A 19,301-nucleotide genomic window follows, 5' to 3' on the forward strand; every position below is an offset into this window, starting at 1 on the left:
CAGGGGATTTTTGATATCTCGAACGGTTTGGCCGTGGCGAGGCAACGAATTTATGGCGAGAAAAAGGAAACAGGAAATGTGTTATAACGTCTTAATACATATATTGATCTTTATGAAACTTCACGAGTGTGTTCGTTATAGGAGTCTGATCACATGGATGTGACTATTGTGAGTCAAAGTTATAGCGCCACCAACTGGCAGCAGGAAGTGTATCACTTTTTGAAATGTTTTGAGATCACCCTCTTATTTTTACCTGATTTGCTTCAAACTTCATCAGTGTAATGTCAATACACAGCAGATGTAGACCTATGACAGGATTTTTGATATTTGAAATATTGTTGCCATGGCAACAGGTCAAACTGTAATAATATTCTTGAGTGTTTTTGAGGCTCTTAACATGCTTCAAATTGCATGAAACTCGACACACACATCAATATTGTCAACCAGTAGACATGGACAAAGCCATAGAAATGGGCGTGGTGGAGGGGCTCAGTAGCGCCACCTTTTGACAAAAGTGGGGGTTAGTTTTTCCTACAGTCACCAAACTCGGTACACATATTATTCTCATCAAGCCGGACAATTTTCTAATTTACATTCATTAGCTCCGACCAACAGGAAGTCAGCTATTTTGGTTTGAATGTTAATTTTTTGAAAAACAGGCTATGAATTTTATACTACTACTCCTACAGGGTTTATCCAATTTACACCAAGCTTTTTTTAACTTGTTGCGAACACATTGAAGTTGTTTAATTGCAAACGGATTTTGGATATCTCAAACGGTTTGGCCGTGGCGAGGCAACGAATTTATGGCGAGAAAAGGGAAACAGGAAATGTGTTATAACTTCTGCATACATTGATTGATGTTTATGAAACTTCAGGAGTGTGTTGGTTGTAGTAGTCTGATCACATGGATGTAACTATTGTGATTCAAAGTTATAGCGCCACCAAATGGCAGCAAGAAGTGTATCACTTTTAAAATGCTTTGAGATCACCCTCTTATTTTTACCTGATTTGCTTCAAACTTCATCAGTGTAATGTCAATACACAGCAGATGTAGACCTATGACAGGATTTTTGATATTTGAAATATTGTTGCCATGGCAACAGGTCAAACTGTAATAATATTCTTGAGTGTTTTTGAGGCTCTTAACATGCTTCAAATTGCATGAAACTCGACACACACATCAATATTGTCAACCAGTAGACATGGACAAAGCCATAGAAATGGGCGTGGTGGAGGGGCTCAGTAGCGCCACCTTTTGACAAAAGTGGGGGTTAGTTTTTCCTACAGTCACCAAACTCGGTACACATATTATTCTCATCAAGCCGGACAATTTTCTAATTTACATTCATTAGCTCCGACCAACAGGAAGTCAGCTATTTTGGTTTGAATGTTAATTTTTTGAAAAAACAGGCTATGAATTTTATACTACTACTCCTACAAGGTTTATCCAATTTACACCAAGCTTTTTTTAACTTGTTGCTAACACATTGAAGTTGTTTAATTGCAAACGGATTTTGGATATCTCAAACGGTTTGGCCGTGGCGAGGCAACGAATTTATGGCAAGAAAAGGGAAACAAAGTGTTATAACTTCTGCATACATTAATTGATTTTGATGAAACTTTGGCTTAGTCTTCGTTGTACAAGGCTGATCACATGGATTTGACTATTGTGATTCAAAGTCATAGCGCCACCAACTGGAAGCAGAAAATGTGTCACTTTCAGCATACATTGAGATCACCCTCTTATTTTTACCTGATTTGCTTCAAAATTCATCAGAATAATGTTAAAACTTGGCACATGTAATCCTTTGAAAATGGGCAGGGAGGAGGGGCTCTATAACGGCACCTTGTAGTGCAGTAAATGTGGAGTGAATTTGACATAGTCCTTTGATGTTTAACCGTTTTAAGTGCCTATTGCCCGCTGTGCACAGTTGCCCTGAAGCCACCGGGGTGGCGGTGCCACCGGGCTTGGGCCCGCCATCGCTGCTCGTTAGGGCCCAAGCGAAAATTCGCGCAGGGCCCTCTTGTTCTTCTAAGGATTATTAGGGCCCAAGCGAAAATTCGCGCAGGGCCCTCTTGTTCTTCTAAGGATTATTATTATTTTTTTTTTTTTTTTTTTTTTTTTTTTTTTTTCCGTCTTCCGGGGCTTTTTGGGGGCCTTAACATGCTCAAAAACTCTTGAAAATTGGCACACACATTGGAATCCGCGGCCATTAGGACGCCGGAGAGGCTGGTACCCGGGCGTGGCAGGGGGGCTCGACAGCGCCCCCTTGAAAAAAGTCTGAAAATTTGGTCCATATATTAAACATGCTTGCACGTATTAGTATGAAACTCGGTACACATATAGACCTCATCGGGCCGAACAACTTTCGCGCTCTAAGTTAATCGCCACGCCAACAGGAAGTCAGCTATTAAGGGTTGTTTGAAAAACGCATGCTCTGGAATTTGATATACTCCTCCTAGACGATTAATCCGATCGCCACCAAACTCGGTCAGCATGAAGTCAAGACACTGATGATTAAAAATTGCCAGGGGATTTTTGATATCTCGAACGGTTTGGCCGTGGCGAGGCAACGAATTTATGGCGAGAAAAAGGAAACAGGAAATGTGTTATAACGTCTTAATACATATATTGATCTTTATGAAACTTCACGAGTGTGTTCGTTATAGGAGTCTGATCACATGGATGTGACTATTGTGAGTCAAAGTTATAGCGCCACCAACTGGCAGCAGGAAGTGTATCACTTTTTGAAATGTTTTGAGATCACCCTCTTATTTTTACCTGATTTGCTTCAAACTTCATCAGTGTAATGTCAATACACAGCAGATGTAGACCTATGACAGGATTTTTGATATTTGAAATATTGTTGCCATGGCAACAGGTCAAACTGTAATAATATTCTTGAGTGTTTTTGAGGCTCTTAACATGCTTCAAATTGCATGAAACTCGACACACACATCAATATTGTCAACCAGTAGACATGGACAAAGCCATAGAAATGGGCGTGGTGGAGGGGCTCAGTAGCGCCACCTTTTGACAAAAGTGGGGGTTAGTTTTTCCTACAGTCACCAAACTCGGTACACATATTATTCTCATCAAGCCGGACAATTTTCTAATTTACATTCATTAGCTCCGACCAACAGGAAGTCAGCTATTTTGGTTTGAATGTTAATTTTTTGAAAAAACAGGCTATAAATTTTACACTACTACTCTTACAGGGTTTATCCAATTTACACCAAGCTTTTTTTAACTTGTTGCTAACACATTGAAGTTGTTTAATTGCAAACGGATTTTGGATATCTCAAACGGTTTGGCCGTGGCGAGGCAACGAATTTATGGCAAGAAAAGGGAAACAAAGTGTTATAACTTCTGCATACATTAATTGATTTTGATGAAACTTTGGCTTAGTCTTCGTTATACAAGGCTGATCACATGGATTTGACTATTGTGATTCAAAGTCATAGCGCCACCAACTGGAAGCAGAAAATGTGTCACTTTCAGCATACATTGAGATCACCCTCTTATTTTTACCTGATTTGCTTCAAAATTCATCAGAATAATGTTAAAACTTGGCACATGTAATCCTTTGAAAATGGGCAGGGAGGAGGGGCTCTATAACGGCACCTTGTAGTGCAGTAAATGTGGAGTGAATTTGACATAGTCCTTTGATGTTTAACCGTTTTAAGTGCCTATTGCCCGCTGTGCACAGTTGCCCTGAAGCCACCGGGGTGGCGGTGCCACCGGGCTTGGGCCCGCCATCGCTGCTCGCAGCTATATTTATTTTTTTTTTTTTATTATTTTTTTTTTTATTTTTTTTCCGTCTTCCAGGGCTTTTTGGGGGCCTTAACATGCTCAAAAACTCTTGAAAATTGGCACACACATTGGAATCCGCGGCCATTAGGACGCCGGAGAGGCTGGTACCCGGGCGTGGCAGGGGGGCTCGACAGCGCCCCCTTGAAAAAAGTCTGAAAATTTGGTCCATATATTAAACATGCTTGCACGTATTAGTATGAAACTCGGTACACATATAGACCTCATCGGGCCGAACAACTTTCGCGCTCTAAGTTAATCGCCACGCCAACAGGAAGTCAGCTATTAAGGGTTGTTTGAAAAACGCATGCTCTGGAATTTGATATACTCCTCCTAGACGATTAATCCGATCGCCACCAAACTCGGTCAGCATGAAGTCAAGACACTGATGATTAAAAATTGCCAGGGGATTTTTGATATCTCGAACGGTTTGGCCGTGGCGAGGCAACGAATTTATGGCGAGAAAAAGGAAACAGGAAATGTGTTATAACGTCTTAATACATATATTGATCTTTATGAAACTTCACGAGTGTGTTCGTTATAGGAGTCTGATCACATGGATGTGACTATTGTGAGTCAAAGTTATAGCGCCACCAACTGGCAGCAGGAAGTGTATCACTTTTTGAAATGTTTTGAGATCACCCTCTTATTTTTACCTGATTTGCTTCAAACTTCATCAGTGTAATGTCAATACACAGCAGATGTAGACCTATGACAGGATTTTTGATATTTGAAATATTGTTGCCATGGCAACAGGTCAAACTGTAATAATATTCTTGAGTGTTTTTGAGGCTCTTAACATGCTTCAAATTGCATGAAACTCGACACACACATCAATATTGTCAACCAGTAGACATGGACAAAGCCATAGAAATGGGCGTGGTGGAGGGGCTCAGTAGCGCCACCTTTTGACAAAAGTGGGGGTTAGTTTTTCCTACAGTCACCAAACTCGGTACACATATTATTCTCATCAAGCCGGACAATTTTCTAATTTTCATTCATTAGCTCCGACCAACAGGAAGTCAGCTATTTTGGTTTGAATGTTAATTTTTTGAAAAAACAGGCTATGAATTTTATACTACTACTCCTACAGGGTTTATCCAATTTACACCAAGCTTTTTTTAACTTGTTGCGAACACATTGAAGTTGTTTAATTGCAAACGGATTTTGGATATCTCAAACGGTTTGGCCGTGGCGAGGCAACGAATTTATGGCGAGAAAAGGGAAACAGGAAATGTGTTATAACTTCTGCATACATTGATTGATGTTTATGAAACTTCAGGAGTGTGTTGGTTGTAGTAGTCTGATCACATGGATGTAACTATTGTGAGTCAAAGTTATAGCGCCCCCAAATGGCAGCAAGAAGTGTATCACTTTTAAAATGCTTTGAGATCACTCTCTTATTTTTACCTGATTTGCTTCAAACTTCATCAGTGTAATGTCAATACACAGCAGATGTAGACCTATGACAGGATTTTTGATATTTGAAATATTGTTGCCATGGCAACAGGTCAAACTGTAATAATATTCTTGAGTGTTTTTGAGGCTCTTAACATGCTTCAAATTGCATGAAACTCGACACACACATCAATATTGTCAACCAGTAGACATGGACAAAGCCATAGAAATGGGAGTGGTGGAGGGGCTCAGTAGCGCCACCTTTTGACAAAAGTGGGGGTTAGTTTTTCCTACAGTCACCAAACTCGGTACACATATTGTTCTCATCAAGCCGGACAATTTTCTAATTTACATTCATTAGCTCCGACCAACAGGAAGTCAGCTATTTTGGTTTGAATGTTAATTTTTTGAAAAAACAGGCTATGAATTTTATACTACTACTCCTACAGGGTTTATCCAATTTACACCAAGCTTTTTTAACTTGTTGCGAACACATTGAAGTTGTTTAATTGCAAACGGATTTTGGATATCTCAAACGGTTTGGCCGTGGCGAGGCAACGAATTTATGGCGAGAAAAGGGAAACAGGAAATGTGTTATAACTTCTGCATACATTGATTGATGTTTATGAAACTTCAGGAGTGTGTTGGTTGTAGTAGTCTGATCACATGGATGTGACTATTGTGAGTCAAAGTTATAGCGCCACCAAATGGCAGCAAGAAGTGTATCACTTTTAAAATGCTTTGAGATCACCCTCTTATTTTTACCTGATTTGCTTCAAACTTCATCAGTGTAATGTCAATACACAGCAGATGTAGACCTATGACAGGATTTTTGATATTTGAAATATTGTTGCCATGGCAACAGGTCAAACTGTAATAATATTCTTGAGTGTTTTTGAGGCTCTTAACATGCTTCAAATTGCATGAAACTCGACACACACATCAATATTGTCAACCAGTAGACATGGACAAAGCCATAGAAATGGGCGTGGTGGAGGGGCTCAGTAGCGCCACCTTTTGACAAAAGTGGGGGTTAGTTTTTCCTACAGTCACCAAACTCGGTACACATATTATTCTCATCAAGCCGGACAATTTTCTAATTTACATTCATTAGCTCCGACCAACAGGAAGTCAGCTATTTTGGTTTGAATGTTAATTTTTTTAAAAAACAGGCTATGAATTTTATACTACTACTCCTACAGGGTTTATCCAATTTACACTAAGCTTTTTTTAACTTGTTGCTAACACATTGAAGTTGTTTAATTGCAAACGGATTTTGGATATCTCAAACGGTTTGGCCGTGGCGAGGCAACGAATTTATGGCAAGAAAAGGCAAACAAAGTGTTATAACTTCTGCATACATTAATTGATTTTGATGAAACTTTGGCTTAGTCTTCGTTGTACAAGGCTGATCACATGGATTTGACTATTGTGATTCAAAGTCATAGCGCCACCAACTGGAAGCAGAAAATGTGTCACTTTCAGCATACATTGAGATCACCCTCTTATTTTTACCTGATTTGCTTCAAAATTCATCAGAATAATGTTAAAACTTGGCACATGTAATCCTTTGAAAATGGGCAGGGAGGAGGGGCTCTATAGCGGCACCTTGTAGTGCAGTAAATGTGGAGTGAATTTGACATAGTCCTTTGATGTTTAACCGTTTTAAGTGCCTATTGCCCGCTGTGCACAGTTGCCCTGAAGCCACCGGGGTGGCGGTGCCACCGGGCTTGGGCCCGCCATCGCTGCTCGTTATTTTTTATTTTTTTTTTTTTTTTTTTTCCGTCTTCCGGGGCTTTTTGGGGGCCTTAACATGCTCAAAAACTCTTGAAAATTGGCACACACATTGGAATCCGCGGCCATTAGGACGCCGGAGAGGCTGGTACCCGGGCGTGGCAGGGGGGCTCGACAGCGCCCCCTTGAAAAAAGTCTGAAAATTTGGTCCATATATTAAACATGCTTGCACGTATTAGTATGAAACTCGGTACACATATAGACCTCATCGGGCCGAACAACTTTCGCGCTCTAAGTTAATCGCCACGCCAACAGGAAGTCAGCTATTAAGGGTTGTTTGAAAAACGCATGCTCTGGAATTTGATATACTCCTCCTAGACGATTAATCCGATCGCCACCAAACTCGGTCAGCATGAAGTCAAGACACTGATGATTAAAAATTGCCAGGGGATTTTTGATATCTCGAACGGTTTGGCCGTGGCGAGGCAACGAATTTATGGCGAGAAAAAGGAAACAGGAAATGTGTTATAACGTCTTAATACATATATTGATCTTTATGAAACTTCACGAGTGTGTTCGTTATAGGAGTCTGATCACATGGATGTGACTATTGTGAGTCAAAGTTATAGCGCCACCAACTGGCAGCAGGAAGTGTATCACTTTTTGAAATGTTTTGAGATCACCCTCTTATTTTTACCTGATTTGCTTCAAACTTCATCAGTGTAATGTCAATACACAGCAGATGTAGACCTATGACAGGATTTTTGATATTTGAAATATTGTTGCCATGGCAACAGGTCAAACTGTAATAATATTCTTGAGTGTTTTTGAGGCTCTTAACATGCTTCAAATTGCATGAAACTCGACACACACATCAATATTGTCAACCAGTAGACATGGACAAAGCCATAGAAATGGGCGTGGTGGAGGGGCTCAGTAGCGCCACCTTTTGACAAAAGTGGGGGGGTTAGTTTTTCCTACAGTCACCAAACTCGGTACACATATTATTCTCATCAAGCCGGACAATTTTCTAATTTACATTCATTAGCTCCGACCAACAGGAAGTCAGCTATTTTGGTTTGAATGTTAATTTTTTGAAAAAACAGGCTATGAATTTTATACTACTACTCCTACAGGGTTTATCCAATTTACACCAAGCTTTTTTTAACTTGTTGCGAACACATTGAAGTTGTTTAATTGCAAACGGATTTTGGATATCTCAAACGGTTTGGCCGTGGCGAGGCAACGAATTTATGGCGAGAAAAGGGAAACAGGAAATGTGTTATAACTTCTGCATACATTGATTGATGTTTATGAAACTTCAGGAGTGTGTTGGTTGTAGTAGTCTGATCACATGGATGTAACTATTGTGAGTCAAAGTTATAGCGCCACCAAATGGCAGCAAGAAGTGTATCACTTTTAAAATGCTTTGAGATCACCCTCTTATTTTTACCTGATTTGCTTCAAACTTCATCAGTGTAATGTCAATACACAGCAGATGTAGACCTATGACAGGATTTTTGATATTTGAAATATTGTTGCCATGGCAACAGGTCAAACTGTAATAATATTCTTGAGTGTTTTTGAGGCTCTTAACATGCTTCAAATTGCATGAAACTCGACACACACATCAATATTGTCAACCAGTAGACATGGACAAAGCCATAGAAATGGGCGTGGTGGAGGGGCTCAGTAGCGCCACCTTTTGACAAAAGTGGGGGTTAGTTTTTCCTACAGTCACCAAACTCGGTACACATATTATTCTCATCAAGCCGGACAATTTTCTAATTTACATTCATTAGCTCCGACCAACAGGAAGTCAGCTATTTTGGTTTGAATGTTAATTTTTTGAAAAAACAGGCTATGAATTTTATACTACTACTCCTACAAGGTTTATCCAATTTACACCAAGCTTTTTTTAACTTGTTGCTAACACATTGAAGTTGTTTAATTGCAAACGGATTTTGGATATCTCAAACGGTTTGGCCGTGGCGAGGCAACGAATTTATGGCAAGAAAAGGGAAACAAAGTGTTATAACTTCTGCATACATTAATTGATTTTGATGAAACTTTGGCTTAGTCTTCGTTGTACAAGGCTGATCACATGGATTTGACTATTGTGATTCAAAGTCATAGCGCCACCAACTGGAAGCAGAAAATGTGTCACTTTCAGCATACATTGAGATCACCCTCTTATTTTTACCTGATTTGCTTCAAAATTCATCAGAATAATGTTAAAACTTGGCACATGTAATCCTTTGAAAATGGGCAGGGAGGAGGGGCTCTATAACGGCACCTTGTAGTGCAGTAAATGTGGAGTGAATTTGACATAGTCCTTTGATGTTTAACCGTTTTAAGTGCCTATTGCCCGCTGTGCACAGTTGCCCTGAAGCCACCGGGGTGGCGGTGCCACCGGGCTTGGGCCCGCCATCGCTGCTCGTTAGGGCCCAAGCGAAAATTCGCGCAGGGCCCTCTTGTTCTTCTAAGGATTATTAGGGCCCAAGCGAAAATTCGCGCAGGGCCCTCTTGTTCTTCTAAGGATTATTATTATTTTTTTTTTTTTTTATTATTTTTTTTTCCGTCTTCCGGGGCTTTTTGGGGGCCTTAACATGCTCAAAAACTCTTGAAAATTGGCACACACATTGGAATCCGCGGCCATTAGGACGCCGGAGAGGCTGGTACCCGGGCGTGGCAGGGGGGCTCGACAGCGCCCCTTGAAAAAAGTCTGAAAATTTGGTCCATATATTAAACATGCTTGCACGTATTAGTATGAAACTCGGTACACATATAGACCTCATCGGGCCGAACAACTTTCGCGCTCTAAGTTAATCGCCACGCCAACAGGAAGTCAGCTATTAAGGGTTGTTTGAAAAACGCATGCTCTGGAATTTGATATACTCCTCCTAGACGATTAATCCGATCGCCACCAAACTCGGTCAGCATGAAGTCAAGACACTGATGATTAAAAATTGCCAGGGGATTTTTGATATCTCGAACGGTTTGGCCGTGGCGAGGCAACGAATTTATGGCGAGAAAAAGGAAACAGGAAATGTGTTATAACGTCTTAATACATATATTGATCTTTATGAAACTTCACGAGTGTGTTCGTTATAGGAGTCTGATCACATGGATGTGACTATTGTGAGTCAAAGTTATAGCGCCACCAACTGGCAGCAGGAAGTGTATCACTTTTTGAAATGTTTTGAGATCACCCTCTTATTTTTACCTGATTTGCTTCAAACTTCATCAGTGTAATGTCAATACACAGCAGATGTAGACCTATGACAGGATTTTTGATATTTGAAATATTGTTGCCATGGCAACAGGTCAAACTGTAATAATATTCTTGAGTGTTTTTGAGGCTCTTAACATGCTTCAAATTGCATGAAACTCGACACACACATCAATATTGTCAACCAGTAGACATGGACAAAGCCATAGAAATGGGCGTGGTGGAGGGGCTCAGTAGCGCCACCTTTTGACAAAAGTGGGGGTTAGTTTTTCCTACAGTCACCAAACTCGGTACACATATTATTCTCATCAAGCCGGACAATTTTCTAATTTACATTCATTAGCTCCGACCAACAGGAAGTCAGCTATTTTGGTTTGAATGTTAATTTTTTGAAAAAACAGGCTATGAATTTTATACTACTACTCCTACAGGGTTTATCCAATTTACACCAAGCTTTTTTAAACTTGTTGTGAACACATTGAAGTTGTTTAATTGCAAACGGATTTTGGATATCTCAAACGGTTTGGCCGTGGCGAGGCAACGAATTTATGGCGAGAAAAGGGAAACAGGAAATGTGTTATAACTTCTGCATACATTGATTGATGTTTATGAAACTTCAGGAGTGTGTTGGTTGTAGTAGTCTGATCACATGGATGTAACTATTGTGAGTCAAAGTTATAGCGCCACCAAATGGCAGCAAGAAGTGTATCACTTTTAAAATGCTTTGAGATCACCCTCTTATTTTTACCTGATTTGCTTCAAACTTCATCAGTGTAATGTCAATACACAGCAGATGTAGACCTATGACAGGATTTTTGATATTTGAAATATTGTTGCCATGGCAACAGGTCAAACTGTAATAATATTCTTGAGTGTTTTTGAGGCTCTTAACATGCTTCAAATTGCATGAAACTCGACACACACATCAATATTGTCAACCAGTAGACATGGACAAAGCCATAGAAATGGGCGTGGTGGAGGGGCTCAGTAGCGCCACCTTTTGACAAAAGTGGGGGTTAGTTTTTCCTACAGTCACCAAACTCGGTACACATATTATTCTCATCAAGCCGGACAATTTTCTAATTTACATTCATTAGCTCCGACCAACAGGAAGTCAGCTATTTTGGTTTGAATGTTAATTTTTTGAAAAAACAGGCTATAAATTTTATACTACTACTCTTACAGGGTTTATCCAATTTACACCAAGCTTTTTTAACTTGTTGCTAACACATTGAAGTTGTTTAATTGCAAACGGATTTTGGATATCTCAAACGGTTTGGCCGTGGCGAGGCAACGAATTTATGGCAAGAAAAGGGAAACAAAGTGTTATAACTTCTGCATACATTAATTGATTTTGATGAAACTTTGGCTTAGTCTTCGTTATACAAGGCTGATCACATGGATTTGACTATTGTGATTCAAAGTCATAGCGCCACCAACTGGAAGCAGAAAATGTGTCACTTTCAGCATACATTGAGATCACCCTCTTATTTTTACCTGATTTGCTTCAAAATTCATCAGAATAATGTTAAAACTTGGCACATGTAATCCTTTGAAAATGGGCAGGGAGGAGGGGCTCTATAACGGCACCTTGTAGTGCAGTAAATGTGGAGTGAATTTGACATAGTCCTTTGATGTTTAACCGTTTTAAGTGCCTATTGCCCGCTGTGCACAGTTGCCCTGAAGCCACCGGGGTGGCGGTGCCACCGGGCTTGGGCTCGCCATCGCTGCTCGCAGCTATATTTATTATTATTTTTTTTTTTTTTTTTTTTTTTTTTTTCCGTCTTCCAGGGCTTTTTGGGGGCCTTAACATGCTCAAAAACTCTTGAAAATTGGCACACACATTGGAATCCGCGGCCATTAGGACGCCGGAGAGGCTGGTACCCGGGCGTGGCAGGGGGCTCGACAGCGCCCCCTTGAAAATAGTCTGAAAATTTGGTCCATATATTAAACATGCTTGCACGTATTAGTATGAAACTCGGTACACATATAGACCTCATCGGGCCGAACAACTTTCGCGCTCTAAGTTAATCGCCACGCCAACAGGAAGTCAGCTATTAAGGGTTGTTTGAAAAACGCATGCTCTGGAATTTGATATACTCCTCCTAGACGATTAATCCGATCGCCACCAAACTCGGTCAGCATGAAGTCAAGACACTGATGATTAAAAATTGCCAGGGGATTTTTGATATCTCGAACGGTTTGGCCGTGGCGAGGCAACGAATTTATGGCGAGAAAAAGGAAACAGGAAATGTGTTATAACGTCTTAATACATATATTGATCTTTATGAAACTTCACGAGTGTGTTCGTTATAGGAGTCTGATCACATGGATGTGACTATTGTGAGTCAAAGTTATAGCGCCACCAACTGGCAGCAGGAAGTGTATCACTTTTTGAAATGTTTTGAGATCACCCTCTTATTTTTACCTGATTTGCTTCAAACTTCATCAGTGTAATGTCAATACACAGCAGATGTAGACCTATGACAGGATTTTTGATATTTGAAATATTGTTGCCATGGCAACAGGTCAAACTGTAATAATATTCTTGAGTGTTTTTGAGGCTCTTAACATGCTTCAAATTGCATGAAACTCGACACACACATCAATATTGTCAACCAGTAGACATGGACAAAGCCATAGAAATGGGCGTGGTGGAGGGGCTCAGTAGCGCCACCTTTTGACAAAAGTGGGGGGGTTAGTTTTTCCTACAGTCACCAAACTCGGTACACATATTATTCTCATCAAGCCGGACAATTTTCTAATTTTCATTCATTAGCTCCGACCAACAGGAAGTCAGCTATTTTGGTTTGAATGTTAATTTTTTGAAAAAACAGGCTATGAATTTTATACTACTACTCCTACAGGGTTTATCCAATTTACACCAAGCTTTTTTTAACTTGTTGCGAACACATTGAAGTTGTTTAATTGCAAACGGATTTTGGATATCTCAAACGGTTTGGCCGTGGCGAGGCAACGAATTTATGGCGAGAAAAGGGAAACAGGAAATGTGTTATAACTTCTGCATACATTGATTGATGTTTATGAAACTTCAGGAGTGTGTTGGTTGTAGTAGTCTGATCACATGGATGTAACTATTGTGAGTCAAAGTTATAGCGCCCCCAAATGGCAGCAAGAAGTGTATCACTTTTAAAATGCTTTGAGATCACTCTCTTATTTTTACCTGATTTGCTTCAAACTTCATCAGTGTAATGTCAATACACAGCAGATGTAGACCTATGACAGGATTTTTGATATTTGAAATATTGTTGCCATGGCAACAGGTCAAACTGTAATAATATTCTTGAGTGTTTTTGAGGCTCTTAACATGCTTCAAATTGCATGAAACTCGACACACACATCAATATTGTCAACCAGTAGACATGGACAAAGCCATAGAAATGGGCGTGGTGGAGGGGCTCAGTAGCGCCACCTTTTGACAAAAGTGGGGGTTAGTTTTTCCTACAGTCACCAAACTCGGTACACATATTATTCTCATCAAGCCGGACAATTTTCTAATTTACATTCATTAGCTCCGACCAACAGGAAGTCAGCTATTTTGGTTTGAATGTTAATTTTTGAAAAAACAGGCTATGAATTTTATACTACTACTCCTACAGGGTTTATCCAATTTACACCAAGCTTTTTTTAACTTGTTGCTAACACATTGAAGTTGTTTAATTGCAAACGGATTTTGGATATCTCAAACGGTTTGGCCGTGGCGAGGCAACGAATTTATGGCAAGAAAAGGCAAACAAAGTGTTATAACTTCTGCATACATTAATTGATTTTGATGAAACTTTGGCTTAGTCTTCGTTGTACAAGGCTGATCACATGGATTTGACTATTGTGATTCAAAGTCATAGCGCCACCAACTGGAAGCAGAAAATGTGTCACTTTCAGCATACATTGAGATCACCCTCTTATTTTTACCTGATTTGCTTCAAAATTCATCAGAATAATGTTAAAACTTGGCACATGTAATCCTTTGAAAATGGGCAGGGAGGAGGGGCTCTATAGCGGCACCTTGTAGTGCAGTAAATGTGGAGTGAATTTGACATAGTCCTTTGATGTTTAACCGTTTTAAGTGCCTATTGCCCGCTGTGCACAGTTGCCCTGAAGCCACCGGGGTGGCGGTGCCACCGGGCTTGGGCCCGCCATCGCTGCTCGCAGCTATATTTATTATTATTATTATTTTTTTTTTTTTTTTTTTTTTTTCCGTCTTCCGGGGCTTTTTGGGGGCCTTAACATGCTCAAAAACTCTTGAAAATTGGCACACACATTGGAATCCGCGGCCATTAGGACGCCGGAGAGGCTGGTACCCGGGCGTGGCAGGGGGGCTCGACAGCGCCCCTTGAAAAAAGTCTGAAAATTTGGTCCATATATTAAACATGCTTGCACGTATTAGTATGAAACTCGGTACACATATAGACCTCATCGGGCCGAACAACTTTCGCGCTCTAAGTTAATCGCCACGCCAACAGGAAGTCAGCTATTAAGGGTTGTTTGAAAAACGCATGCTCTGGAATTTGATATACTCCTCCTAGACGATTAATCCGATCGCCACCAAACTCGGTCAGCATGAAGTCAAGACACTGATGATTAAAAATTGCCAGGGGATTTTTGATATCTCGAACGGTTTGGCCGTGGCGAGGCAACGAATTTATGGCGAGAAAAAGGAAACAGGAAATGTGTTATAACGTCTTAATACATATATTGATCTTTATGAAACTTCACGAGTGTGTTCGTTATAGGAGTCTGATCACATGGATGTGACTATTGTGAGTCAAAGTTATAGCGCCACCAACTGGCAGCAGGAAGTGTATCACTTTTTGAAATGTTTTGAGATCACCCTCTTATTTTTACCTGATTTGCTTCAAACTTCATCAGTGTAATGTCAATACACAGCAGATGTAGACCTATGACAGGATTTTTGATATTTGAAATATTGTTGCCATGGCAACAGGTCAAACTGTAATAATATTCTTGAGTGTTTTTGAGGCTCTTAACATGCTTCAAATTGCATGAAACTCGACACACACATCAATATTGTCAACCAGTAGACATGGACAAAGCCATAGAAATGGGCGTGGTGGAGGGGCTCAGTAGCGCCACCTTTTGACAAAAGTGGGGGGGTTAGTTTTTCCTACAGTCACCAAACTCGGTACACATATTATTCTCATCAAGCCGGACAATTTTCTAATTTACATTCATTAGCTCCGACCAACAGGAAGTCAGCTATTTTGGTTTGAATGTTAATTTTTTGAAAAAACAGGCTATGAATTTTATACTACTACTCCTACAGGGTTTATCCAATTTACACCAAGCTTTTTTAAACTTGTTGTGAACACATTGAAGTTGTTTAATTGCAAACGGATTTTGGATATCTCAAACGGTTTGGCCGTGGCGAGGCAACGAATTTATGGCGAGAAAAGGGAAACAGGAAATGTGTTATAACTTCTGCATACATTGATTGATGTTTATGAAACTTCAGGAGTGTGTTGGTTGTAGTAGTCTGATCACATGGATGTAACTATTGTGAGTCAAAGTTATAGCGCCACCAAATGGCAGCAAGAAGTGTATCACTTTTAAAATGCTTTGAGATCACCCTCTTATTTTTACCTGATTTGCTTCAAACTTCATCAGTGTAATGTCAATACACAGCAGATGTAGACCTATGACAGGATTTTTGATATTTGAAATATTGTTGCCATGGCAACAGGTCAAACTGTAATAATATTCTTGAGTGTTTTTGAGGCTCTTAACATGCTTCAAATTGCATGAAACTCGACACACACATCAATATTGTCAACCAGTAGACATGGACAAAGCCATAGAAATGGGCGTGGTGGAGGGGCTCAGTAGCGCCACCTTTTGACAAAAGTGGGGGGGTTAGTTTTTCCTACAGTCACCAAACTCGGTACACATATTATTCTCATCAAGCCGGACAATTTTCTAATTTACATTCATTAGCTCCGACCAACAGGAAGTCAGCTATTTTGGTTTGAATGTTAATTATTTGAAAAAACAGGCTATGAATTTTATACTACTACTCCTACAGGGTTTATCCAATTTACACCAAGCTTTTTTTAACTTGTTGCTAACACATTGAAGTTGTTTAATTGCAAACGGATTTTGGATATCTCAAACGGTTTGGCCGTGGCGAGGCAACGAATTTATGGCGAGAAAAGGGAAACAGGAAATGTGTTATAACTTCTGCATACATTGATTGATGTTTATGAAACTTCAGGAGTGTGTTGGTTGTAGTAGTCTGATCACATGGATGTGACTATTGTGAGTCAAAGTTATAGCGCCACCAAATGGCAGCAAGAAGTGTATCACTTTTAAAATGCTTTGAGATCACCCTCTTATTTTTACCTGATTTGCTTCAAACTTCATCAGTGTAATGTCAATACACAGCAGATGTAGACCTATGACAGGATTTTTGATATTTGAAATATTGTTGCCATGGCAACAGGTCAAACTGTAATAATATTCTTGAGTGTTTTTGAGGCTCTTAACATGCTTCAAATTGCATGAAACTCGACACACACATCAATATTGTCAACCAGTAGACATGGACAAAGCCATAGAAATGGGCGTGGTGGAGGGGCTCAGTAGCGCCACCTTTTGACAAAAGTGGGGGTTAGTTTTTCCTACAGTCACCAAACTCGGTACACATATTATTCTCATCAAGCCGGACAATTTTCTAATTTACATTCATTAGCTCCGACCAACAGGAAGTCAGCTATTTTGGTTTGAATGTTAATTTTTTTAAAAAACAGGCTATGAATTTTATACTACTACTCCTACAGGGTTTATCCAATTTACACTAAGCTTTTTTTAACTTGTTGCTAACACATTGAAGTTGTTTAATTGCAAACGGATTTTGGATATCTCAAACGGTTTGGCCGTGGCGAGGCAACGAATTTATGGCAAGAAAAGGCAAACAAAGTGTTATAACTTCTGCATACATTAATTGATTTTGATGAAACTTTGGCTTAGTCTTCGTTGTACAAGGCTGATCACATGGATTTGACTATTGTGATTCAAAGTCATAGCGCCACCAACTGGAAGCAGAAAATGTGTCACTTTCAGCATACATTGAGATCACCCTCTTATTTTTACCTGATTTGCTTCAAAATTCATCAGAATAATGTTAAAACTTGGCACATGTAATCCTTTGAAAATGGGCAGGGAGGAGGGGCTCTATAGCGGCACCTTGTAGTGCAGTAAATGTGGAGTGAATTTGACATAGTCCTTTGATGTTTAACCGTTTTAAGTGCCTATTGCCCGCTGTGCACAGTTGCCCTGAAGCCACCGGGGTGGCGGTGCCACCGGGCTTGGGCCCGCCATCGCTGCTCGTTTTTTTTTTATTTTTTTTTTATTTTATTTTTTTTTTCCGTCTTCCGGGGCTTTTTGGGGGCCTTAACATGCTCAAAAACTCTTGAAAATTGGCACACACATTGGAATCCGCGGCCATTAGGACGCCGGAGAGGCTGGTACCCGGGCGTGGCAGGGGGGCTCGACAGCGCCCCCTTGAAAAAGTCTGAAAATTTGGTCCATATATTAAACATGCTTGCACGTATTAGTATGAAACTCGGTACACATATAGACCTCATCGGGCCGAACAACTTTCGCGCTCTAAGTTAATCGCCACGCCAACAGGAAGTCAGCTATTAAGGGTTGTTTGAAAAACGCATGCTCTGGAATTTGATATACTCCTCCTAGACGATTAATCCGATCGCCACCAAACTCGGTCAGCATGAAGTCAAGACACTGATGATTAAAAATTGCCAGGGGATTTTTGATATCTCGAACGGTTTGGCCGTGGCGAGGCAACGAATTTATGGCGAGAAAAAGGAAACAGGAAATGTGTTATAACGTCTTAATACATATATTGATCTTTATGAAACTTCACGAGTGTGTTCGTTATAGGAGTCTGATCACATGGATGTGACTATTGTGAGTCAAAGTTATAGCGCCACCAACTGGCAGCAGGAAGTGTATCACTTTTTGAAATGTTTTGAGATCACCCTCTTATTTTTACCTGATTTGCTTCAAACTTCATCAGTGTAATGTCAATACACAGCAGATGTAGACCTATGACAGGATTTTTGATATTTGAAATATTGTTGCCATGGCAACAGGTCAAACTGTAATAATATTCTTGAGTGTTTTTGAGGCTCTTAACATGCTTCAAATTGCATGAAACTCGACACACACATCAATATTGTCAACCAGTAGACATGGACAAAGCCATAGAAATGGGCGTGGTGGAGGGGCTCAGTAGCGCCACCTTTTGACAAAAGTGGGGGGGTTAGTTTTTCCTACAGTCACCAAACTCGGTACACATATTATTCTCATCAAGCCGGACAATTTTCTAATTTACATTCATTAGCTCCGACCAACAGGAAGTCAGCTATTTTGGTTTGAATGTTAATTTTTTGAAAAAACAGGCTATGAATTTTTATACTACTACTCCTACAGGGTTTATCCAATTTACACCAAGCTTTTTAAACTTGTTGTGAACACATTGAAGTTGTTTAATTGCAAACGGATTTTGGATATCTCAAACGGTTTGGCCGTGGCGAGGCAACGAATTTATGGCGAGAAAAGGGAAACAGGAAATGTGTTATAACTTCTGCATACATTGATTGATGTTTATGAAACTTCAGGAGTGTGTTGGTTGTAGTAGTCTGATCACATGGATGTAACTATTGTGAGTCAAAGTTATAGCGCCACCAAATGGCAGCAAGAAGTGTATCACTTTTAAAATGCTTTGAGATCACCCTCTTATTTTTACCTGATTTGCTTCAAACTTCATCAGTGTAATGTCAATACACAGCAGATGTAGACCTATGACAGGATTTTTGATATTTGAAATATTGTTGCCATGGCAACAGGTCAAACTGTAATAATATTCTTGAGTGTTTTTGAGGCTCTTAACATGCTTCAAATTGCATGAAACTCGACACACACATCAATATTGTCAACCAGTAGACATGGACAAAGCCATAGAAATGGGCGTGGTGGAGGGGCTCAGTAGCGCCACCTTTTGACAAAAGTGGGGGTTAGTTTTTCCTACAGTCACCAAACTCGGTACACATATTATTCTCATCA

The sequence above is a fragment of the Chanodichthys erythropterus genome, chromosome 5, assembly GCF_024489055.1.
Source record: "Chanodichthys erythropterus isolate Z2021 chromosome 5, ASM2448905v1, whole genome shotgun sequence".
NCBI lineage: Eukaryota > Metazoa > Chordata > Actinopteri > Cypriniformes > Xenocyprididae > Chanodichthys > Chanodichthys erythropterus.